Source organism: Telopea speciosissima, chromosome 2 (genome assembly GCF_018873765.1).
Source record: "Telopea speciosissima isolate NSW1024214 ecotype Mountain lineage chromosome 2, Tspe_v1, whole genome shotgun sequence".
Taxonomy (NCBI): Eukaryota; Viridiplantae; Streptophyta; class Magnoliopsida; order Proteales; family Proteaceae; genus Telopea; species Telopea speciosissima.
The window spans coordinates 50,522,354-50,548,182 of NC_057917.1; the positions used below are offsets into that span (position 1 = coordinate 50,522,354).

The 25,829-nt window shown below is 39.6% G+C and overlaps 1 long non-coding RNA gene across 1 annotated transcript; it reads right to left on the reverse strand.

Moving 5' to 3' along the window:
- Positions 1–533: 533 nt before the first annotated feature.
- Positions 534–25,192, reverse strand: LOC122650148. Its single transcript, XR_006331388.1, has 3 exons — positions 25,109–25,192; positions 7,116–7,123; positions 534–544 (listed from the first exon to the last, which is right to left on the reverse strand). It is a non-coding gene; the product is annotated as an uncharacterized LOC122650148 (long non-coding RNA).
- Positions 25,193–25,829: the final 637 nt, after the last annotated feature.

The following is a 25,829-nucleotide window of genomic DNA, read 5'->3' on the forward strand; positions in this document are numbered from 1 at the left end:
AAGTTGCTGAACAATTCGCTGAAACACGAAATATAAGGGTCAGATATTGGACTTCCGGCCCTTACCCTTACCCTTACTCTTACCATATAAGCTATGGATAAAAACTAAAAGGAAAAAGGTTCTCTTAGGCTGCGTTTGGTAACGGTCTGAACGAAGAACACCCGTTTTTTATTAGAAATGTTCTTTTGCGTTCTTGGTCTAGAACGGCGTTCTGAGACAAAAAATGACCGTTTGGTAACAGTCTCAAGAACGTGTTCAGAATAAAAATGGTGTTTGGTAAAACCTTTTCTTTCAAATTTGATATTAATTACAATAATGCCATTTCCTTCTAAATTATACCAAAAAATACTTGTAAAATCATTTTCTCTCTTACCAACCTTAGCATAAAATTAAAATATCTCATTAACAAAACCAAAATAATTATAAAAATATGTCAAATTTAAAAAACCATTAATATTGGGTTCTTGTGTGGATTAGTGCTATAACTGACTATATTATGAACAGTTAAATAAAAAGGATCTTGGTGGATTCGAACCACCATCCCCTTGGAACATGAGCATGCTCATGTTCCAAGTGCTCTACCAATTTGAGCTAAAGACCCATTAAGTAGAGATCCAAAACAGAAATACAACAAAAAAAAGTCACAGTAGCATGAATCTTCACATGAGGAATGAAATGAGCAAAGGTCTAAAACAAAAATACAGCAAGAGAGTCGCAATGAAATGAATCTTTGCATGAGAAAGTTAACAAGCAAGATTTCCAAATAGGAATTTAGCAGGTGAGTTATGATCTCATCAAAATGGGAAATAAATAGAGTCAACATGAATGCATCTAACTTAAAAAACAAAAAAAAAAGGAAAAAGGGAACCTCATGCTATTCTTTCATCACATAATAGGTGTGTAATTCATGACTGAACTTTGTACTGCCTCAATCTCAATGAAGACCAATGGAAATAGGGAAGATAAATAGGAGGAAGGGAACCTCATGCTATTCTTTCATTATACCAGTAGTAGTGATGTCAATATGGTAAGAATTGAACATTAATTCTTAATTAGTTTCTCCAAGAAATGGGGCAACTTTATGTTTAATAATATTTATTTGTTGGGGTCCAACAACTAATTTAATACTCTTCTTGCTTTTCACTATTGTAGGCTGGAATTCAGGTCAAACACATTGAGAAACTTGAAGAGTCATTAGGCGAATTCTGGGTGAAATTGGAATGGATGTCTTTGAGACCTTCAAGGACAAGGAGGGACAGTTCAAACAAGAATCAAGTGAAGACATAAGAGGACTGATGAGTTTATATGAAGCTTCACACCTTGGAATGGAAGGTGAAGATGAAGACGACACACTACTTGTTGAAGCCAAATACTTCTCTTAGTTTTAGCTGGCCTATTCTGCTTAGTTCTGTTCATTAACAAAGGAATCCCCTGTTTCTGTGGTTAATGTTTATTTAGGCCCCCTAAGAAGGTTCTATATACTCACAGGATGTCCATTCAAATAAAGGTAAAGAGTATTTCAAGGTTAGTGATGTATGAAATAGTTTAAAAGTCCAATGTTCATCCATATCTCTGATCAGTAAAAAAAAAATGAGAGAGAAGGGATGATCATGTTAAGTTAAAGTTTTAGCACCAATAACCATATTACTTCAACAAAGCATCTTCAAATCAAGTTCTGGTTTTAATGCCAATGACACATGAAAATTAAGAAAATCTTAATTAAAGTAAGCAACGAATTAATCAACTTATAAATATCAAAATGTAGCATTTACCATGTCCAGAACAATATTAGCTTGCAATCCTTGCATTGGTAAGGACTAAATTAAAAGCTATATATATAACATTCTCTCTTTCTCCAACTCACTCAATTTAGCTATCTTCTTTACTGAGAATTAAAATGGTTTAAATTGGAACAGGCATGGAATTCGACAACTTATGTGTATAATGGGCAGATGGACCAGCATATGCAACCCAGTGCCCTATTCAAACAGGGCAGTCTTATGTGTATAACTTCACTATTACTGGACAGAGAGGGACCCTTTTGTGGCATGCCCATATCTCATGGTTGAGGTCTACCCTTTATGGACCTATTATCATCCTCCCCAAGCTCGGTGTCCCTTACCCAGCTAAAGTCCTATTGGGCAGTTAGATAGGGGAGACAAAAGAATAATTCAAAATAGCCACATCATTTGTCCATATGACACAATGAGAATGGACCGTTTTGATATCATAACAAGGGCGTGAGAATGAATTCTTACCTTAAAAATTGCAAACAGAAAATGTCCACTTGAATTAATAGATGGATTTGTTTTTCAAAATTAAAAGCCACAAACATTGCCGACTGTGAACATATATATTAAATGGAATGCAATAGGTAACCACTGCATTTTCTAGATTGAGTATGCATATTGGACATTTATATAAGCATATCAGATCTAACAAACACATGATTTTCCCTACTATTACACAATTATTAATGAGACAGTGGGTGATTATGAAATGTTTCTCCATTATTGCCACATGAAGTTTATGTTACAAAATCCTACTAAGTAAGAGGGCCTAATTGCAAACCTTTACCCTACTATTACAAAATTATTTATGAGACAGTGGGTGATTATGAAATGTTTCTCCATTATAGCCACATGAAGTTTATGTTACATTACCTGATGCTTCTTATGGCCAAATATATATATCTTGGTCTAATCAGTAGCAAGGTTGAGCCATGATTTTCAGCCCATGGCTCTACTCATAGTTTTTTGGTAATGCAAGGAAACACCCCACTCACACCCCACTCCATGACCCCCTCCCCCAAAACCCAATAACCCCATGTGAGGTAGGACTTGATCTTTAGTCTCCTCAGTCTCTACTACATGAAGTACCAACAACAGAGACTTTACCACCAGGCTAACAATTTTCACCCCATGATTCACCCCCCTCCCAAAAAATAACAAAAGAAGAAGAAAAGAGTTCTGCCTCCTGTGGCTGTATGGCTGCATGCAAATGTGGCCCTAAGAGGTCCTAATTGATTAGCATTGAACACCTTGATACAACTAAGAAATCAATCTCAACTCTCTTAATAACAGTTCCCCAACCCTCAGAAAAAGGAAGCAGCAGCAACTGATAAACCTCACAATATCTTCTTCTTCAAAGCCTAATAATCACTACTACATCTACAGAAAAATGAAGCAGCAGCAGGTACAGTCAGTAAGTAAGAAAGATAGAGCATGGCTTTCCTTCTCAACTATCTCAATGCTATTAATAAGGGGCCCTGCAGCAGCTTCTGCTCAACTACTACATCTACATACGGTGGTGGTGGTGGTGGTGGTACCAAAAACAGGGAGCCCAAACAAATCGGTTTACTCAAATTGAAAAAAGGGAATAGAGAGATCTGATTACCTAATCAAATCAAACTTTCACAACACACATATGTATGATGAGTAAGGAGGTGCAACATCAAATTTACAAAACAAAAAATTAATACCTAGAGCAGAGAATAAAATCCATAAATTGTATACCTAGAACAGAGAATACCTAAAATCAATTTTTCTCAAAAATATCCCTGAAGCCCAAACCTTTTTGGTTGAGGAGTGTTGATTAAAGGGGTGTTTGATCCTATTCCTGAGACAAAAATGGGGAAAAAATTGCATAAATCGTCAGAGAGAGTGACACAGAGACAGTGAGAGGGAGAGTATGAGAGGGAGAGAGAGAGACAGAGAGAGACAGAGAGAGGGAAAGAGCGAGAGAGAGATGTAGAGAATGAGAGAGAGAGAGAGAGGAAGAGAGAGAGAGAGACAGAGAGAGGGAAACAGCGCAAGAGAGATGCAGACTACGAGGGATAGAGAGGGAGAGAGAGAGATCTCACCTGAAGGGTTGCAGATCGAGCTCTGGTTCTTCTTCTCCAAACTTCCACGGCCAAAGAGACCCCTTCCTTCCACACTTCTCCTCACGGGTTTTGTCTCGCAAAATCACGGGTTTTCAAATTTTGTCCCCTTCCATTCGTTCTTGTTCTTTACAGACCATCTGCAAAGAACGTTCTTTTGGTGTTCAAGACCTCCGGTTCATTCTAAAAGAACGAAAAAATGAACCGTAAAACCAAACACTTCTTCATGTTTTTTTGTTCTTTTTGAACAAAAGAACTGTTCAGAACACTGTTCTGAACGTTACCAAATGCACTCTTAGCCGTTGGGCCAGGGTATACTAGCACCTTCTCTGACCTCGGTGCCTTCCTATGTATGAGAACCTATGCTGCTTGCTTAGAGAACCTACTCCCAAACAAAATATTCCCATTCCCCGTCAAGTAAGCAGACAAGACGGGTATGCCTTGAAGCTCTCTCCAAGGAATCCACGTGGAATAAGTGCCATGAGCTAATTTTCATTCCCCTCCCCGCCCCCCTTTTTCCCGGTGTGCAGGGGGAGTGTTTCACTTCTTTGTTTCATGTAATAATGAGAAAATTCTATTCTATGATATAATAGAGGTTAATTTCAGGAGGGGTGGTTAAACTATCAAAATCTATGACACAAATCAATTTTCATTGATCAGATAGGTATCTTCTATCTTGAATTGTTGAATTTTTATCTCAAAAAGCAGCATTGTCATTTGAAAATAAAAATCCATTTTGAAGATTGAAACATCAAGTCAGAGTTATATGCATTCTCAACCAAATTTTTTATTTTGATCATCTGAGTACTGAGAATTCAGAAAAGAGGTCCTGTCTAGCTTAGTCAATGTTGTTGGTAGGTGGCTTGGTGCATGGTAGGACTTGGATATGGCCATCAATTCTTCATTTCTACAAGTATCCAATACATAAAATTTTTGCTAACACTGCCAACAAATTATTACAAAAATTTAATTCACAATTCAGAAATATCAAGTCTAGGTGTGTTATGATACAGTAAAATTACAACATGAATCAGAAAAATGCATACCATGGTCAAAGGAGTTACCTTTAGAAGGGTATGAAATTAGAATCCATCTCAAAGAGAAACCATCTCTGGCTTTATACGATCTGAAAAAGTAGACTTGGAAACACGGCCATCAGTGTTAGAAGAGGATAGACATTCTGGGCAACCCAACCTCCGTTTGCGTTGACTGATGCTGCAGTTGCTGTGGCATTGCATAAAAAAAGCCCTTCTGTCTGACCCATTGGAGTCGTCCTAGGGTCCCCTTTCAAGCCCCCAAAACATTGGTTGCAATTTGCAAAGGAGGAAAGCCCAAGGTCTGCAACTCACTTTTTATGCTGCTGCTACAGTAACTCCGCCAGTTCTGGGAAGTTTTTCTTGTTTCTCCTTCATCTAAGGTCAGTTGGAGATGAAATCAGTTCCTATGTAGTTGCCTTGGAGTCTACTTTCAAGCCTATATAGGCTCAGCTGGTGATACCTAACCCTTTTTCTCTGCAACTCCAAACTGTGATGCCTTATAATGCTGCCAGCTGTTGAAATAATGACTGTTTTGTGATATACTACTATATTGAATCTATTTGATGGGTTTTATTTGCTGAGTTATAATGTTTCAAGATTATGGGTTGTTTTATAATGGATAGAAGGTGCTACTGGTGAAGAAGGGAGCTACCAACCTAGATGGTATGTGATACTTTCAGCTGCTTGGTGTTGGTGGTGTGTTGTTTGAGTCTTTCGTGTTGTTGTATGATGTCATTACACCTTGAAGTATGGTGGAATTGGATATTGTCGAAGTATTAGCTTGGTTTGCTACCTGGACTGCAATTACCAGTGTTTGAAAATTTCTTTTTGGGTTGAGAATATACTCCCCATTGGATTTGGGTATCATCCCCTTTGTTTGTACATTCCTACATTATGTCAGCTATTGGAGGAAATAGGTTTAGTTGTGACCATTGTGTGAAATCTGGACACACGAGAGAGAGAGAGAGAGATGTTGGATACTTTATGGTTGTCCCCCTGGTATGCACGGCAGCAGGAGAGGGGGAGCCAAAGCATGCTCCTTGATGACTGAAGTTGCACCTATGGGATCTCCATATGGACTACAGACAGACACCACATCCCTCACTTAGGATGATATTGCAGCATTTCGCAGGGTTTTGCCATATCTGGATAGCCCAACTTCTACATCTGTAATGCCAGACTCTTCAGCTTTCACTTTATAGGCCTCTACATCTGGCCCTTCCACTACCTCTACGTGGGTCATTGACTCTAGAGCCACTGACCATATGATCGGCATATCCCAGTGTTATGACTCCTACTCTATCTGCTCTAGTAAGGAAAATGTTAGAGTTGTTGATGGTTTCCTTTCGTATATTTTTGGTAAAGGTAATGTTCGTGTCACTTATTCTATCTCCCTTGACTCTGTTCTTCATGTTCCTCAGTTTCATACTAACCTCTTATCTGTGAGCCACCTAACCTAATCCTTGAATTGTTCTGTTACCTTTTTTCCATCTCACTGTGTTTTTCAAGATTTGGTGACAAAGAGGGTAATTGGTAGAGGAGGTGAGGAAAAGGGACTTTACCTTCTTGATCAAGGAACATCCTCTCTACCTACTGCTCAGTCCTATGCATGTGGACTTAATGACAACAGTAATGTTGATTCTGTTATGTTGTAGCATCAACGTTTGGGCCACCCTTCTTTTGGTGTTGTGAGGACAAAATTACCTTACTTGTTTTCTTCCATTCCTTCTTCCCATATGTTTCAGTGTGAACGCTTCTTGTTTGCTAAACATTGTCGTTCTCCTTATCCTTATCAGGGTAATTGATCCATTGTTCCTTTCCATATTTTGCACTCTGATGTTTGGGGGCCTTCCGCCACTACTTTTTTGTTTGGCTATTGCTATTTTGTTTCCTTTGTTGATGACTATTCCCGGTTAACTTGGACCTTTTTTATGAAACAAAAAAGTGAGGTCTATGATGCTTTAAAAAATTTTTATCAGCTTATTTATACCCAGTTTCATACTCGTATTCAAATTGTTCGTTCTGATAAAGGGGGGAGTATATGTATGGGGGGCTTCAACATTTTTTACTAATCATAGCATTATCCATCAAGTTGCTTGTGCTAACACCCCTCAACAGAATGGGATGGCTGAAAGAAAAAATTGCCATTTTTTGGAAGTCACTATGAGTCTCCTATTTGGCATGCATGTTCCCAAAACCTTTTGGTCTGAAGCCTTTCTTACCGCTGCCTTTTTAATCAATCGCATGCCCACTAAACTCCTTGGCTCCAAATCTCCTTCAGACTTCTGCTTTCTCTCTTCCTCCCAAGATGTTTGGGTGTGTCTGCAATGTCCATGTCAATAAATGTGCCCGGACTAAGCTTGACCCTAAGGCACTCAACTGTATTTTCCTTGGATATCCCTCTTCCCAAAGGCGCCTTCTCTCTAACGATGTTACCTTCTTTGAATATATAACTTTCTTTACTCCTCAACATCCTCTTCAGGAGGAGAATAGTAAAAATGAAGAGGTTGTTTCTATCCCTTTCCTCCCACCTTTGCCTACTTCTCCATTTTTGTTTGATATTGAGAAACATAAAGAAGGGGTTGTTGTTGATACTCATACCCATTCAGGTGTTGATGCTAGCAATGCAAATGAGGTTGTTGTGGAAAGTGGCTCTGGTAAGAAGGATTACCACATTCAGTACAAAAATGGTGAATGCTTGAAGAGTAAAGGAAAGAAGACCTGCCAAGAGCCCTCTTTGGTCCACATCCTGAGATACATCCTCCTCAGTCAGGTAACATTCCTTCTCTTCCTTCTGATTTAGACCTTCCTATTGCTGCTAGAAAAGGAAAGAGAGCTTGCACTAACCCTGTAGCCCAGTTTGTCTCCTATGATGTTCTCTCTCCTAAAGGTGTGGCCTTCACTGCTGCCCTCTTTTTTATTTCCATTCCACAAAATGTCATTGAGGCCATGTCTGACCCAAAATGGAAGCAAGCCATGTCTAAGAAAATGATGACCCTTGAGAAGAACTGTACTTGGAAACTGGTTGATCTTCCCAAGGGGAGGGTTCCAGTTGGATGTAGATGGGTCTACATAGTCAAGTACCGATCAGATGGTACAGTTGAAAGATACAAGGCTTGGTTGGTGGCCAAAGGCTATAGTCAGGTGTATGGGATTGATTATCAAGAGACATTTGCTCTTGTAGCAAAGCACAACTCAATAAGAGTTCTTTTACCTTTGGTGGCTAATAAAGATTGGCCATTGTATCAGTTGGATGTGAAGAAAACTTTCCTCCATGGTGACCTAGAAGAGGAAGTTTACATGCAGACTCCATCTGGCTTCAAGTGTCTCTCAGCTGAAGGGAAAGTGTGCCTTTTTAAGAAGGCACTATATGGTCTCAAGCAGTCCTCGAAGGCTTGGTTTGAGAGGTTTAGACAAGCCATTTTGAAGAATGGTTATTCCCAGAGCCAAGCTGACCACACTTTATTTATCCGATGAGGTAATGGTACCATCACAACCCTTATTGTCTATGTTGGTGACATTGTAGTGACTAAAGATGACAGGGCTAAGATAGCTAGGCTGAAGACCTACTTGGCTCAATAGTTTGAGATTAAAGATTTAAGTCTCTTAAAGTACTTCTTGGGGATTGAAGTGTCAAGATCTAAGAAGGGAATGAATATATGTCAAAGGAAGTTTGTCCTAGACTTGTTGAAAGAGACAGGGATGTTGGGTTGCAAACCAGCAAACTCTCCTATTGATCAGAATCATAAGCTAGGAGAGGACTGTGGACCTTCCCTTGTTAATGCCGGGAAATACCAGAGGCTTGTAGGGAAGTTGATTTATCTCTCTTTGACTCGCCTAGATATCACCTATGCAGTTGAGGTGATGAGTCAGTTTATGCATGCCCCCAAGAGTGGGCACTTGGATGTTGTTTACCAGATCCTCGGGTACTTGAAGTCCTCTCCAGGAAAAAGTCTCTTATATGCCAAGTACAACCATTTGGGAATTGAAGGCTACACTGATGCTAATTGGGTTGGTTCAGTTTCTGACAGGCGATCTACATCTGGCTATTGTATGTTTGTGGGTGGTAAATATGGTCACATGGAGGAGTAAAAAACAACCAGTTGTGACTCGATCAAGTGCAGAGGCAGAATTTAGAGCAATGGCTCATGGATTATGTGAACTTCTATGGTTGATACGGCTAGTCTAAGAGTTGGGATTTGATACTAAGGCACCTATAAGACTCTATTATGATAACAAGGCTACCATTGGCATAGCTCACAACCCTGTGCAACATGACAAACCAAAGCACATTGAAATGCACCAACATTTCATCAAGGAAAAGATTGACTCTGGCTACATTTGTACTCCCTTTGTTAAGACAGGCGATCAATTAGCTAACATCTTTACCAAGGGGCTCATCCCTCATCAGTTTAGTACCCTATTATGCAAGCTGGGAATGTATGACATTTATTCTCCAGCTTGAGGGGGAGTGTTAGAGTTATGCAATAAGGGTAGTTTGGGTACTGGTCTAGTTTCTTACTTTCTTATATTGTATTTTTCTGTTTTTGCCTTTTAACTCCCTAAGGAGATGTATGTAATTTCTTTTATCTCATTAGTGAAGTAATATAGGTGTGGTGGGGACAATCTCTCCAACACACAACATTACACCATAGTCTCTTTTTCTCCTTCTTCTTCTTCAACCTTCCATCTTCCACCTTCATTTCTCTCCTTGTTCTCTTGCATCCCTTAACTTCCAACTAGAACTTGGTGCCAAAAACGTTTGACAGAAGAGCATGGAAGAAATCTTTTGGGGTGAAAAAGGAAAGCTAATCACATTCAGGTAAAATATCACTGAAACTTCAGCTGCTCAGTTGAAATTTGACAAATGACCAATGAAATATAACCAACTAGTCAAAGGAATAAGCATGGGTTTTCAGGAAACAAATAAAACATCAGATGCATCTAGCTCATAGAACTAACTTAATCATAATGATGCAATGGAATAGAAAGACAAAAAAGATCTAGGATTCTTAACTCTCTCTCTCTCTCCTGGATACAAAGGAAATTTTGGATAACAAACTCCACGAGGATGAGGATCAGTAGGAGGGGACTCATCAAGTTGTGGCACCAGGTATGAAATATTTTAGGGTCCTCTAAGGCCCAAATCAAGGGAATGGCAGACACTTTAGGCCTACAGGTAAAAGCATTGAGAATCCTTGGCTTGACCAATACAGTGGCATCAAAGCCATTGACTAGAAAGAAGTTGAACTCTTTGCATTGAAGGAATGGATCCTCTAAATGATAATAGAATTTGAGTTGATCTCCAATACATTCTCTGGCCTCTCTATATAACTAGTGTATCACTTCCAACAAAAAATTTCCTGGCCTAAACATCAGTCTTGTATTCTCCATTTTCCAGCAATAACTATTTTTGTCCAAAAGGCATGAAGGAAATAACTGGTTATAATAAATTTCTAAGTCTTAGGTCACCATGAAAACAAAGTATTTTCCTTCTGATATTTCAAGGAAGAGGGTATTTACAAAGCCATAATGCACCACCTTCTTGTTGTTTAGCCACAAGCAAACCTTCTATAGGAACAACATCAACACCATACTTTGTTTGCATATCCTCTACAAGTGAAAGCCACCTAACAACTCCTGGTAGCCTTCAACCCAAGGGAGCATCAAACCAACCCATAGAGAGTGCACTCGCTTCGATGAGTATAATAGATAACACATGTTCCACCTAAAACAAATTTCTACAGAAGTCACATCTATAAATTCTTTACAACTGATTCACAGAAGAGTAACCAAGTCCCTTGCTCTCTCTAATGGGAATCCCACGGACATACTCAGTGTAATTCGCAAGAGTTTGTTTGTTATGCTTCATCCAATAGAAGAGATCTTCAGCTAGAAATTAGACCAGGGTTAGGATATGAAAATCACAATCGGGATCAGAATCGATCAATGTCAATTTTGATCCGAATCGGTCCTCGGATTTGAAAATCCAACGATCCAGTGAGAAAATCCTAGAATCGGCCGGATCAAAATGTCGAGAATTGAGATTGGTTGTTCCAATCCAAATCGGCCAATTAGACTGATCTAGTTCAATTTTTTAAATAGTGGGTTAGAACTAAAACATTGCATATAATCAACTAACTTAACCAATATGTGGTCTCCTTGCAAGAGGCATTTTGCAGTATGGAAAGCCCGGGTGAAAGGAGTCTATCTTCCAATTTTGCATCGAAAGGGAAACTATTCTTCAAATGATGATCCCCATTATATCATGACAGCAATGACAGCAAAGGAAATTCAGCTAATTAATATACTCCACTATGCAAATCTTCTATGGTAACTCAAATTCTGCCAACAATTCACAGTAAAACTAACTTCATTTATTTATGTATTATATGAAAAAAAAAAATAGAAGCAATTCAAATGTGAATCCTTCATTCCCTGTAGATAATCAGTCCCAAGATGCTAACTACTCCTATCCCACTGACCACTATCTCTAATAATAGTAACCAAAAAGAGAGAAGAACAAGATTCTTGTAATTCTTCTTCTCTATGCATCAACTTAAATTTCTTGTAAGTCTCTGTGAATATTATATTATTTTGGAGTCCATGTTGGTTGATAGTATATGTGAGATTGAAAAAACACATGAGGAAATGCATATTAAGTCCCAGACCTCAGAAGATGGAAGGGACACACTACATAGAGATAGGACTAACTCTTTATCTCCTGGAGAAGCTTCCGACCGATAGATCCTTCAGGTACAAAGACATGGTCTGCGAGAAATTAGACCCAGAAAAAAGGGAAGATAAAGGATCAAATTTGAGGGTTGGAACAAGACTAGTAATAATAGCAAGGGCAAAACAAAAGATAGGAAGATGGAACGCCTTCAACTTTTTTTTTTTTTTTTTTGGGTGGGGGGAAGAACCAAAGAAGATTTTGAAAATAATTACTTGATGGAAATGAAAGGAAGGGGGAAGCGGCAGAGCCAGTGAGAAGGTGGAGGAGGAAGAGGAAGGAAAGGATGGAGCAGCAGCCATTGGACACCATGGGGCATTGATTTTGATTCTCTCTCAGTTTCTCTCTGTCATTGTTTTTCTGGAAATATAAATGTAGACACTGATTTTTTGTCACCTCCTAATTGGCAATGATGACGACGGGACATGGACGATGAACGCCTCACTCTCCCTCTTTTTAGACCCAAGGTACCTGACCATAAGACCAAGAACCATGCTAAACACAAAATGGCCCATTTTTAGCCCAAAAACAAGAAAAAATGGCACTGCGCTCCCACGGCGCCGTGGACGCCTTCCCACGGCACCGTGGGCGCCTTCCCACAGCACCGTGGGGATGTGTATCGGATTTTCACGGCGCCATGAGGGGGTGTGACATTAGCCTGCTGACGTCACCCACAGCGCCGTGGAGGACTTATCTGGCCAGGAGAGAGAAGGGGTCCCTCCCTATAAATAGGAGGGTCCCCTCCCACATTTCCCAAGGAATTTTGGGTAGAGAGACCCTCCTCAAGTGATTCCTAGCCTCTTTCCCTCCCTTTTCACCCTCATTTCTCCTCCTTCTCTCACGAGAGTGTGAGTGCTTACAGTTTTCTTGTGACAGACAGATCCTTCAATTGTCCCTCTGAGTATAGAGCGCTTTTGCTCCTTGGCATTGTTATCCCGTCTGTGCACGGATAACCATCAAAACTCCTTTATTACAGACGTTATTCTGTCTATTTACCCCTCTCCAAATCACTTGAAAGAGCTGTTACTCTGCCGAGAAAGAATCGGCGTCAGTCCATTCGTCTATCTCCCCTGAGCCAGGGGAATACAACCATATAGGTATAATTATCGCATTTTTGTTGATTCAATGTAGTCCTTTCATATTTCATCGTTTTAGTCCGCATTTATCATATATGTAATGTAGTTTATTATGTTTTAGTTCAATTCATAGCATCTGAATATAGTTCATAATATCCCCCATCCCCGTAATAAAAGAGAGAGAACATTCGTCCTTATATAGCATCTAACATAGAGAGATCGGCTTCTGCCGGGCGAGGTGGGTGCCTAACACCTTCCCACACTCGTAACCTGACCCCTTACCCGAACCTTTGGTTGGACCATATGGAATCACGTAGCCCGATTCCGCTCACAACGGATAGGGCTACACCTAATGGGTCCTAGGCCCTAACCCTAGGTGGCGACTTCACATTACATTAGCATATTTTAATGCATGATCCCAATCCCCTATTTATCAATATTATACATTGACAATATTATCTATATCCATGTACACACACACTATACATCTCCCAAAACCCTATGTCGCCATACACCATAAGGGCCGGGAGGAAACCCTCGTCCCGAGGGACCACGGTACTTACAATAAATAAAATTACTCACACACACTCTTACTCTCCGCCCACTCTGCTTGAGAAGTGAGAGCTCAAAACAGTCAGAGGTCACGTAAGAAGGCTCCAACCATCTAGCATGGGCACTAGGCACAGTATAAATGGTTTGGAGTTTGGGATTTGAATGCTAAAGAAGATGAAATGGAGAAGTCCTCAAAATTTTCAGTCACGTAATGCAATTAATTATGAGAGTACGTAATACTGTAGTAATACTATGTTACGATCTTATTTTGTTGAAATAAAAGAATAAAAGAAAAACAAAAAAAGACAAAAGAAACCCACTTCGAGAGGGGCGAAAGACCTCCTAGTACTTTCTTCGAGGGAAACCAACCTCCAAATTAAGCCAAAGCTTGATTAGATAATTTCTTCATAAACTTTCATTACAACTTGAAAGCATATAAATAACACAGTAGCTTAAAAACTAACCCCTACTAACACTCCTACTTTCCCACAACTATACCCCACAACCTTTGGATAAGTTACCACTTACCACCACTCCCTAACGTTAACACCCAACATAATCCGTGAGACTAGGACTTCTCATACTTATTCAATTCAACACTCTCACTAGACTTAACAACTAACCTTAACAACTTCCTATATTTACTATGACTGCCACCTTATGCAATGTGTAGAGGTGACTTACACAACATTAATAAAATGAATGACATGTAACATTATCAACCGATCTTGAGTATCCCTCTCTCTATGGATACTCAAGATCGGATTCTCCTATTTTTGGTATACCCAACTCACTCAATCTCTCAATATCCACATGTGATAACCATTGCTTATTCAGCAGATTGCAATCCCATTAAATCACATGTGATATAGAACAGATATGGAACTTAATCTTATTGCAATCCTTTTGTAATCCTTTGACAACTCTCTAGCAACCAACTAGGGATCTTCTATGATCTTCTATGTAATTGTATATATCTCCATATTGGAGAATCCTTTTGAATAATGGAAAAATACTGTTCTAACATGGTATTATAGAGCCAGCGTTTCTTTTTCCTCCTTGGTCCAACGAGCTTGGTGATCCTCCCTCTTTCCACCCCTAGTTGGTGCCTTCAACAATGGCCACTGGTTCGTCTCTCTCATCTCACACAGCCAAATCCATTAACAACTCTTCCCTACCCACCATGGCTGCTGGTTCGTCCTCCATTTCCTTCCCATCGGCCCACCACCTTCTATCCATAAAGCTCACTCCAATGAATTTTTTGGTTTGGAGAAAACAAATTGTACCATTCTTAAAAGGCCAAGGGCTCTTTGGATACCTTGATGGATCACACCCATGTCCAACCGATCCCGTTGAAGCTACTACTTGGCTCAAACAGGACTCACAATTGGTTAGTCTTCTTGTGGCATCTCTCTCTGAATCACTTGTTTCCCTTCTCTTGGATAAAGAAACCAGCCATGAATGCTGGATAACCTTACACGAGGCCTATGGCTCTGCCTCCACCACTAGACTGATGTCTTTGCATCTTGAGCTGCAAAACCTTAAACAAAAACCAGATGAAGGTGTTACACTTCTCCTTCAACGTGCCAAGTCAATTTCGGATGAGCTTGCTGCGTCAGGCAACCCAGTGAACAAAATTGAATTCAATATGCACGTCCTTCGTGCCCTAAGTGATGATCTCTAAGATGTGGTCTCTGGCATTCTGAATCAGCCCGAACCTCCATCTTATCTAGAACTACATGGCCTTCGAAGCCATGAAAGCATGCTGGCCTTTCGGAAGCTCTCTCTCACTGATGCTGCACCTGCATCTACCTCTCCAGCTGCTGATGAGCACATTTATGTGTGAAATCTTAGGGCATAAAGCATACATTTTACCACATTGGATAGAGTTACTTTGGTGCTTTCTTGTGCTTTTCAGGTTTTAGGTGAATTCTTGTGAAAATGGAGCAAAAGATGCTAAGAATAGTCGGAAGAACCAAGAGTCGAGAAAATCAAGTTTGGATTGAGCACTGAAAGAATCAAGCCAATCAGTCAAATTTGAACATGAGTACAGTGGACCCCTTAGCATAATTTTGAGGTGTTAATAGTATGGATGCATAGCCCGTCGAGTTAGCTTCGCAATGGTTCAAATGGCACTTGATTCCGAGTTGAAACGAAGAAGTTACGACCGTTTCCGTGGATAGGGGTTTATTTATAATTATTGACAGTCGGCCGGGGACAAAGTAAAGCGGAAGTTCGGATTCCAGAGGCCTTAGCGAAAGATTTCATTTGGAAGGCTCTGGAGCAGTCCAACTTCAACTTGAGATATCTTGGGCTCCCAAACTCCAAATTGGATGAAATTTGAGTCTATTTTGGGTGATTTTTTGTAAATAATACAGTAGTGAGGCCTATATAAGCATCCCATGCTCCACGTTTTTTGAAGGACAGATTTGACATTTCATTAATTATGAGTGGAATCCTAGTCATCACCCTTGCTCTCTCTCCTCCAACTTTCCAAGGGCACTTTTGGAATTCTACTTGGGATAGATTTCTTTTGAAAGATATTCTCTCATCTATGAAAGATTGAAAAGTCAAAGATGCCTTGATCTCATTGCTTGGAGAAGACACCTACAAAGAAAAGGAAGCACAAGTTAGAATTAGAAAGTTACTTTTGTAGAAATAGAAGGTTTATGTATCTAGGATTCTTTTCTCTCCCTCTTTCTATTTTTTTTCTTTCTTTTTTTCTTGGGATTCAAGGCATTCTAAAGGAGGAAGGAGAAGAGAATATTCTTTTTTCTTAGGGAATATTCCTCCTACCACTTCCCTCTTCTCTCTTCTCCCTTCCCCCTATAAATATCCCTTGCCCTTTGGGTTGTAAGAAGTTAGTTCTAGTTCAGTTTTTAGTTAGTTTCTAGTTCAATTTTAATTCAGTTTTTAGTGTAATTTTTAGTTCAATTCATCAGTGAAATTTCTTCTTCTCTTCGTCTAGTTTTTGGCTTTCTAAATTCTAGTTTGATTTTATGCTTTCAATTCCATGGTTGTAATGCTTTTGATTCATGCTTTAATTTTATGTCTTCAATATGGTTGTAATAATTCTAGTTTAGTTTCAAGCTTTCTAGTCTAAGTTCCTATGTTGATGACAAGACGTGGAGATTTAGAAGAGAAAGCCATGGTAAGTTTATTCAAGTATTCATGCAAGCAAGTTCAATACGGTTCGGTTCACTTTGCATTACTTTTAAGTTAGTTAAATAGAGTGGCATATATCTCCTCGTGTTCGACCCGTAGCTACGATTGACCCGTACGCTTGCAGTATTATTTTAACTCAAACAGCTACCAATACCGTACAACGGTCCCCCCCCTCCTCAACCAAATTTGGCCCTCCCTCATCGGGCCGTGGTTCTTATAGTGGTCGTGGGGAGCGTGGTAGATCTGGTAGGGGTCGCGGTGGTCATGGTCCCCCTCAGTTTGGTTGTTTCTTCTGCACCATTTGCCATCGCACTAATCACCAAGCCCAGAACTGCTTTTACCGATCTCCAAACCCTTACCCCTATTACCCACCCAATCAACCCAACCATGGTCCATCTCCCTATGCTCCTCAAGCTCACTATGCCCAACCGCCACATTTTCCATATCATTCTCCTCCACCATCATCAGCCCTAACCTGGTACCCAGACACTGGTGCTACCCATTATGTCACCCCTGACCTTCAATCCATGACATCCTTTGACAGCTACAATGGTCCGGACAACTTGCATGTAGGTAATGGTAAGGGTCTCCAAATATCTTATGTTGGTAGTGGTAAAATCACTTCTCCCACTCTCTCTTTTCAATTATCTGATATTCTACATGTCCCCTCCATCACTAAACCGCTTCTTTCTGTTCAACGCTTTGCACAAGATAATGGAGTCTTTTTTGAGTTTCATCCTTCCTATTTTTATGTTAAGGATCAGGTCACCAAGGCGATGCTTCTTTCCGGTCCGAGTAAGGGTAGTCTATATACCCTTCCCTCTTCCTCCACATCTTCCCCAACTGCCAGTATTGTTGAAAGGACTAGCTTGGATGGATGGCATTCTCGTCTCGGTCACCCTCATGAGCACATCCTTCGTACAATGATTCGCCAAAATAATCTACCCTGTCGTTCTTCTCGTCTGTGTTCCGTGTGCCCTGCATGTCAAATGGGCAAGGCTAGCCGTCCCGCAGTATGTAACTCTTACCAAGCCAGATGTGTCATTTGCTGTCAATCGGGTCTGCCAATTTATGCATGTCCCTACTGAAGAAAATTGGGGAATGGTGAAGCGTATACTACGTTATCTCAAAGAAACTCAAGATTATGGACTTCTCCTTCAAAGAACACTGGACTTCCATCTTCAGGCCTTTTCTGATGCTGATTGGGCTGGTGATGGGGCCCGATCGTAAGTCTATAGGTGGTTTTGCAATATTTTTGGGCCCAAATCTGTTCTCTTGGGCTTCAAAGAAACAAAAAAAAGTGGCCCGTTCATCCACCGAATCGGAGTACAAGGCTTTAGCCGATGCTACAACCGAATAAATCTGGTTGGAGTCCCTCTTTAATGAAATTGGCTTTCCATTAAGGTCCCCACCGATATTATGGTGCGATAACATTGGGGCCACTTATCTTTCGGCCAACCCTGTTTTCCACGTCCGCACAAAACACGTCGAGATCGACTTTCATTTTGTGTGTGATCGTGTGGCCAAGAAGCAGTTGACGGTTCAGTTCATCTCTACCAGTGATCAGATCGCCGACATCATGACTAAAGCATTATCAGGTGCACGCTACCAGTTCTTAAGGGACAAGTTGAAGATCCGCTGTCATCGGCCTTCCACTTGAGGGGGTGTATCAACCGATCTTGAGTATCCCTCTCTCTATGGATACTCAAGATCGGATTCTCCTATTTTTAGTATACCCAATTCACTCAATCTCTCAATATCCACATGTGATAACCATTGCTTATTCAGCAGATTGCAATCCCATTAAATCACATGTGATATAGGATAGATACGGAACTTAATCTTATTGCAATCCTTTTGTAATCCTTTGATAACTCTCTTGCAACCAACTAGGGATCTTCTATGATCTTCTATGGTCTTCTATGTAATTGTATATATCTCCATATTGGAGAATCCTTTTGAATAATGGAAAAATACTGTTCTAACAAACATTAATGTTACATGTAACATTAAAATAAACTAACACTCCTATTTTCCCACGCTTATACCCCACAACCTTTGGATAAATTACCACTTACCACCACTCCTTAACGTTAACATCCAACGTAATCTGTGAGACTAGGATTTCTCATACTTACTCAGTCCAACACCCTTACTAGACTAAACAACTAGCCTTAACAACTTCCTATATTTACTATGACTGCCACCCTATGCAATGTGTAGATGTGACTTACACAACATTAATAAAATAAAATGAATGACATGTAACATTAAATATAGGAAGTTGTTAAGGCTAGTAAAATTAATGTTACATGTCATTCATTTTATTTTATTAATGTTGTGCAAGTCACGTCTACACATTGCATAGGGTGGCAGTCATAGTAAATATAGGAAGTTATTAAGGCTAGTTGTTAAGTCTAGTGAGGGTGTTAGATTGAATAAGTATGGCTCCGTTTGGTTGCAAGGGAAATTAAAGGGAAGGGAAGGAAAAATTTTTAGACCTAAAAAAGAAACTTTTGTAATCATTACCCCATGTGATTCTATAAACTACTTAAATTTCTTACCATATCTAGTAAATATACATTTTACATGTAATATTTATTTATATTTTAAACCAAAGGGAAATGGATGCAAAGTAAAATGAAATTTAATAACCAAATATGGAATGATTTGGAGTTATATATTGTCACATGGTGTCACATGGGGTAATGATTAAAAAAGTTCCTTTTTTAGGTATGAAAATTTCACTTCCCTTCCCTTTAATTCCCCTTGCAACCAAACGGAGCCTATGAGAAGTCCTAGACTCACAAATTACGTTGGGTGTCTTAGGATAGTTGTTACATGAATGACTTGTAACATTACTGTTACATGTCATTCATTTTATTTTATTAATATTGTGTAAGTCATGTCTACATATTGCATATGGTGGCAGTCATAGTAAATATAGAAAGTTATTAAGGCTAGTTGTTAAGTCTAGTGAGGGTGTTGGATTGAATAAGTATGAGAAGTCCTAGTCTCACGGATTACGTTGGGTGTTAAAGTTAGGCTAGTTGTTATATGAATGACATGTAACATTAATGTTACATGTCATTCATTTTATTTTATTAATATTGTGTAAGTCATTGCATAGAGTGGCAGTCATAGTAAATATAGGAAGTTGTTAAGGCTAGTTGTTTAGTCTAGTGAGGGTGTTGGATTGAATAAGTATGAGAAATCCTAGTCTCACAGACTACGTTGGGTATTATTAGGTGTTAACGTTAAGCTAGTTGTTACATGAATGACATGTAACATCAATGTTATATGTCATTCATTTTATTTTATTAATGTTGTGTAAGTCACGTCTACACATTGCATAGGATGGCAGTCATAGTAAATATAGGAAGTTAAGGCTAGTTGTTTAGTCTAGTAAGGGTATTGGATTGAATAAGTATGAGAAGTCTTAGTCTCACGGATTACGTTGGGTTTTAACGTTAAGGAGTGGTGGTAAATGGTAAATTATCTAAAGGTTATTGGGTGTAGCCGTGGGAAAGTAGGAGTGTTAGTAGGGGTTAGTTTTTAAGCTACTGTGTTATTTATATGCTTTTAAATTGTAACGGAAGTTTATGAAGAAATGATCTATTCAAGCTTTGGCTTAATTTGGAGGTGGTTTCCCTCGAAACTACTAGGAGGTCTTTCGCCCCCCTTGAAGTGGGTTTCTTCTGTCTCTTTTTGTTTACTTTTTTATTCTTTTATTTCAACAAAATAAGATCGTAACATACTATGATTTAGGGAAGAGTCAACCAGAGTCCACATTCCAACGTTTTTTTTTTATATAAATTATGGTTGGAGGAAATTAGGAACTCAGGAAGACTTTGACTCCACGAGTCCACGCTCCACCATAAACGAGAGAATAAAGAGGGAGCGTTCTCCCTGGGGGAGCGCAGGGGCCACATGCGTGTGGCAGCCAATGATAGCACACTGGCATCTTTGGGGTGGGATTTTCAGGAGACGGGGGCGGTCATTTAGTCTCCTACTGTGTCTGGGCGTCGCCTGTGGGTTGCGCCCCCACCCACACATAACAATTTCCCAAGAACACATTAGGAAAAAAGATCTCTCCAGATAGGAGTTAGGGCCTAGATGATTCTTTTCCACTCCCTCTTATATCATGTTTATATTTTTTGGGAAAAAGAACTCTGTCGGGGAGTGTGTGGCATACTCTTATGACTCTATCTCTCTCCTCCCCCAAATAGAAAAAACACTTCTACCCTCTTATTTTGAGGAGGAGAGAGATGACATATGGGAATGGTGGTGTAAGCCACACCACCACACTCTCGGATAGAAAACTCGCATTTTTTTTTTTGGTTGACAAAATCATTTCTTTTGCCATGATTGGTGTGGCATGGAAGATTTTCCCCTAGATATGAAAATAAGGGGGAGAATTTTCATACTACCAATTGGGGGGAATCTCCAACACCACACCAATGGAAGCAAAGGATTTTAGATCACGGAATTGGTGCCAGTATACTGTCATCATTGATATCAATATTGAGCTAGATCGGACGATTTTTCCCCATTATTAAATTTTTTTTTTTACTATTTTGCCCTTGGCATTTTTTGTAAACCGATCTAGTATTAACTAGAACTGTTAATCCGAGATTGAATCATAAATCCACGATGACAACATCCACATAAAGCCTACATAATCATGGTAGAAGAGAAAAAATAATTAAAAAGCTCATATGAGAAGTGCATCCACTATATTGGCTGTGTGGAAAACTTTTTCCGTTAAGATAGAGGGCAAGGATTCTCTACCATACTCTGCCTCTCAGAATTTTTTTATTCATTTGGCAGTTCTTTGTGGGGGAGGGGGGGGTAGGGGCCACGCTCACATTGACATCTCAGGGGGCTAAATTTCTGCTTTTCATTGGGGGCAGGGCGGTGATTTCACCTCCCCCACTATGTCTGGACATGGCCTGATGCCTCCCCCCCCCCCCCCCCCCAACCAAAAAAACAAAAAAAAACCAAAGAACATTTTCCCATAAATTAAACATTCTCTATGTGAGGGGATATGTATCCTAAATTCCTAATTGTTCAAAGAAACTTTTCTCTTTTAGAATAACCAATCAACGAAGATAGAGGACACCACAATCCACAACATAATAAGTTCTTGATACATTCTAGGAATCACCACATATTCTATCCATGTGGTTCAAAATAGTGGATCAGAATCCTTTTCAAACTGGGATCATGTAAAGACAATTTTCTTTTATTGCTATTAGAGGTCTGCCACCCCTTGTGCCTTTCGCGTGGGTTCTGAGATGGTGTATCCAATTCACTCTAAGTAGCGAAGCCAAGGGAAACCTCCACTAATACTAATGACAAATATGTCAACAACAAGAAAACTTGTAGAGAGAGAGAGGACAATAGACCACTCAGGTGATGCTTGTTCATACATGAGAGAGTATGCCATTACATGAAAGGGTATATGATTAGTGGACCAAATTATGCCATTACATGAAAGGGTATATGATTAGTGGACCAAATTATGTTCCACCAACGATGAAGAGAAAATATCTACACTTATGGGTTCTAACGCTTGAATGAGATTTGTGTATAGAGGACAAGTTATTATGGTATCTCGATTGTGGGATTCTCCTCACCTATAGTGAAAGAAAACTTTTGCATTAATATGGTCTCACTTAGGGGTGTAAGTTTGGCCATGTCGGTCCAAATCCGCCTTGAGCCCGAACAAGGTCTGGGCTGAGATATCTTGGCCCTGAGGGCGGGTCAAGGCTGAAAATTTCTAACCCTGAGTCAGGGTCAGGTCGGGTCAAGGTTGAGGCCTTGAGCTGGATCCTAGCCCGGCTTGACCCGACCTGATTTTAAGTTATACTATAAAATATATATTGTTATAATATATAGATATATATATTATAAACTTTAAATATCACCTACATAAAATACACGTACCCCTCTATAATGCACCCAATATTCCTCTTACCCCTCTAAGCGGCTCAATATTCCACGTACCACCCTTGTTTTACACCCCAAATGTCAGATAGGTCCAATCCGTTAAATACCACCGTTAGATGACCATTTTACCCTTTGCTCCATTTTCTTAAAATCTAAAAAGACTTAATTACCTTCATTTATTTGTCACCCTAAACTAATTGAAAATGACCATTTTACCCTTTATTTTATTTTTATAAATGAAAAGATTTAATTGCCCTCATTTATGTATTACCCTAACTTAATTTGAAAAGACTATTTTACCCCTAAATATTTGTTCCTAAAAACCCCAAAATGCCCTCATCTTCTCCAAATCATCATCTTCTTTTATATACCCACCGCCACCACCACCACCACCCCACCACCCACCACCCACCATTGGCTTTGGGTTCTAAGACAAATGCGAGGAAAAGGGCTATCATTGTCGCGGAGAAGAAATCGAGTATCGAAATGGTTGGTGAAGATGGAGTATCGGAAGCCAGAGGCGGGGATGAGAAGTTTTCTGGTGGGAAGGATCTCAGCCATTCGATTAGGGGTGAGACGGTTCTTGAGAGACCCAAAGATTTGTTGCAGGCGAATCACTCAAACAGCAATGGAAAATATAAACCTAATTAGGGCTTTACTCTTTCTGACGGTCGGTCCCTCGACGGCGAGTGAGCATACGACCAATACCTATGAAAGCCTTCGAAACAGCGAGCTGAAGTTCTGCAAGTGAGAAGCAAAGGTAGAACTTCCCCTGTTTGCTGGTCTGTGTTGGAAATTGCAGAACTAAAGCAGCCAGTCGTTCTCAAAAAATACAATTAGGTTTATATGAATCTGATCATTAATTCCAGTTGGGTTTCCACACATTTCTGATTTTCTATAAAAAAAAAAACGTGATATTGATCTGTTTTTCCGGAGGAAATGGAGAAGAAAGAACCAAGAACGGACAAATAATGCAATAGAGAATCTATTTTTCTCTTCCTCTATTGGATTATTGACTCTATTACAAGGTGCTCAAACTACCAACTGTGTTCCATCGCCATTTATTTCTTTTTGTCAGGATTCCTCTCATATCTGATGAAATACTTTCATCTGGGCTGCTGAATGATCCAGTTGTTTTTTGCAATCAGAAAACTTCTAGTTCAATTTTTTCTGCCGGGTTTCCTGGGCAGAGTGCAGGACTGTGAATGGGTTGCACCAAGTGATAGATACCAATAAGGAAGAAGAAGAATAAGAAGTGGGGTGGGTTGTGCTCCAGCAAGGTTAGCGGCGGAAGAAGAAGAAGAAGATGATGGTGGTGGGTATGTAAAAGAAGATGATGATTTGGGGAAGATGAGGGCATTTTGGGGTTTTTAGGAACAAATATTTAGGGGTAAAATAGTCTTTTCAGATTAGGTCAGGGTAATACATAAATGAGGGCAATTAGGTCTTTTCATTTATAAACATAAAACACAGGGTAAAATAATCATTTTTAATTAGTTTAGGACAACAAATAAATGAGGGTAATTAAGTCTTTTCAGATTTAAGAAAATAGAGCAAAGGGTAAAATGGTCAAAATTTTGGCATCTAACGGTGGTATTTAACGGATTGGACCTATCTGGCATTTGGGGTGTAAAATAGGGGTGGTACATGGAATATTGAGCCACTTAAGGGGGTACGAGGAATATTGGGTGCATTATAGGGGGCTACGTGTATTTTATCCTATAATATATTATATATAAAGATAATAAATAATATACATATTTTATTATAGTGTTATTTTACCTAAAATTGATAATTTTTTCCCCAGCCCAATCCAGCCCATGCATCTCCCTTACCCCTCCTCATGATCAGGGCCAATCAAGGTCAGCCCGGCCCGATCCTGAGGGTGGGTCAGGGTTAGATTTTTAAGGCCTTGATTCAAGGTTGGGTTAGGCCTAGGCCCAGTTATGGGGACTAAGGGTTGGACTAGGGTTTTATAAAGCCTGACCCAACCTGACCCTGTTGCAACCCTAATCTCACTTGTCAAATCTCAGTCTAAAACAATCATTGGTATACGAATGATTCAAAAAGTGTAGAAGGCTATTCCCACATTGGCACGACATGGCAATATTTATTGGTACTATGAGTATAGACCTTGTAGACATGTTTTTCACATAATCATTTAATCATGCTGAAATGGAAAGGGGGTGAAAAGAGAAACGCCTCGATAAGTGAAAAGCAGAGGGGATGCTATGTAACTCAGAGGTAATCCTTACCTTGTAGTTGGCCACATCCTTGAGTAGGATAGACCCCCTAAAAAAACCCCTACAGACCAAAGAATGTAAAAATAAATCAAATGAAGGACAGTTTAAAGTCTAAAAAACAAGGACAATTTACACATATCACTCCTGAGATTTGATGAAAGGATGCTTTTATCCTCTAATTTTGAAAAATTTTGCGTACTCCTCTGAGTTGTGTAAACAATAACAAATAAACCCAGTTCTTGACTAGCAGAATTACAAATAAGAAGTGACCTGACAGAATTGCCCTTATAAGAAAAAAAACAAAAAATTGTAACTCATCTTCCCCAATCATCCCAGCGCCGCATAAATGTGCGATCATATTATTAAAAGACAAGGTCTGTAACATTCGTCTTTTTCTCATCCATTTTCTTGAAAACCTCAATCGCAGCCTTAAATCTATCCTGTGCATAGAAGCGAAGGAGCAGTTGCACCTCTAAGTGAAGAGCGTGGGCAAAGGAGATTGCTTGATGAGAAATTCGAGATCTTGGCGAGGGTTGAAATTGTTGAGATAGTCCAACAGATTGCCCCATCTCACTCAACATCTGGTCGATAGATTGCCCCATTACAGGCGAACAAATCAGAGTTCAGGGTTAGGGTTTGATTGTGAGGATCTTGAGGGAGATGGTGATAAGGGTGGAGCATAGAGTGATGATGAAGATGCTGATGATTCGGTTCAGGCAAAGAAGTTGAAGAGGAGTGATTGAGTGGCAAACGTTTAAAAACCAAAATCAATAGGAGTAACACTGCGGTGATTTGATAAAATTAGGTTCCAAAATGGGACATCTAGTGCCGTTTCGGTATTCAGGTGCTTCGGTGAAGGTGGGCAATAATCCATCGAGAAAACCGCCAATTTCATGGTAGTTTTCTTTATCCCAAGAATCCGTAGCATGGAGAGACCTAATCGCGTAAGAACAACGGGAGAGAAAGAGAAGAAGAGAAAGGATTGTTAAGAGTGATAGAAATGATTGGGGTTGCAGAAGAGACATAGTTGGATACAGAAAACCCAGAAGAAAGGATTCCAGTAGAACCAAAACAATATTTTGCGAAAAGAAAGGGAAATAAGAGAAAGAGAGAGACGTGATTACTATGGATACAGAAAACCCAGAAGAAAGTTTCGAAGAAACGCAGTGCTTTAGTATCTTTTTCTCATGA